Source organism: Salvelinus sp. IW2-2015, unplaced genomic scaffold (assembly GCF_002910315.2).
Source record: "Salvelinus sp. IW2-2015 unplaced genomic scaffold, ASM291031v2 Un_scaffold6093, whole genome shotgun sequence".
Taxonomy (NCBI): Eukaryota; Metazoa; Chordata; class Actinopteri; order Salmoniformes; family Salmonidae; genus Salvelinus; species Salvelinus sp. IW2-2015.
In genome coordinates, this window is record NW_019947357.1 from 34,035 (window position 1) to 35,269 (window position 1,235).

A 1,235-nucleotide genomic window follows, 5' to 3' on the forward strand; every position below is an offset into this window, starting at 1 on the left:
GCAACAGTTACTTGTCATTTTGAGCAGTTCTATCAGTTGATAGTTAGATCATTGTAATTAAATAAATAGACAGTCATTTCAGATGTAATGTGTGAATTKCATTTTGAAATGGTARTAYTTTGATGTTAWGTTGTGTCATTTTGARCMGGTGATTTTAGTTCAATGAACAAATGATCTTAGCTTTATGTGTATTGTATSCAAGCAATTGGTAAAAGTGTTAGAGTTTTGAAAAATGTGCATTTTGATCATTGSTTGTGAGTTTTGTGTCTAGAGTTTTGAAAAATGAYATCAAGGTTCYRAAATTAGTGCCAAAGYGATTGTAAAAAACTATAACGTTCTGCTGATTTATCAAGAGTCTCTCATGATCCACAGGTTACTGTAGGGTGTGAGAAGTATTTAAATCAGTTGATGGACCTGCAAAGCTTGCGTTCGTGTCTGTGTCTGTGTCTGTGTCTGTGTCTGTGTCTGTGTCTGTGTCTGCGTGTGCGTGTGCGTGTGCGTGTGCGTGTGCGTGTGTCTGTGTCTGTGTGTGTGTCAGAACCAAGATGATTCGGAGCAGTCCAACCTGAGACTACCACACCAGGTTTTCCTCTTCTGTTCCCATGGAGACCAGTGGTTGATTACAACCTGTTAAGATGGTGCCAACATTTTGTGGCTAATCTTTCAGCAGGGGAGTGGGTGAATGAGTCAAAGACCTGACTGGACCCAGCACTGCACGGTATGGCTCATTTTGTTGTGTTTGTGTCTGTGTCTGTGTACTGAGGAACATGTGACTTGGTTCCAGAAGAAAGACACTTTCAATTTCTTTAGGTTGGAGGCTTTCATCAAGGTCAGTGTTTCTTTAGGATGAGGGCTTTCATCAAGGTCAGTGTTTCTTTAGGTTGGGGGCTTTCATCAAGGTCAGTGTTTCTTTAGGATGAGGGCTTTCATCAAGGTCAGTGTTTCTTTAGGTTGGGGGCTTTCATCAAGGTTAGTGTTTCTTTAGGTTGGGGGCTTTCATCAAGGTTAGTGTTTCTTTAGGTTGGGGGCTTTCATCAAGGTTAGTGTTTTTTGGTGTAACGTCATCCCCAGGCTATTGCACACACAGCACATATAAGCCTGAGATATCAACCATTCAAAGTCGGACCCCGCGCCCCCCTCCCCCTTCTGACCCCTTACTTTGGCAACCACTGGTGTAGGCTATAATGTTGATGACAAGTCTTACAATGAGTTATACCTGTTGTGTAGGATATAAT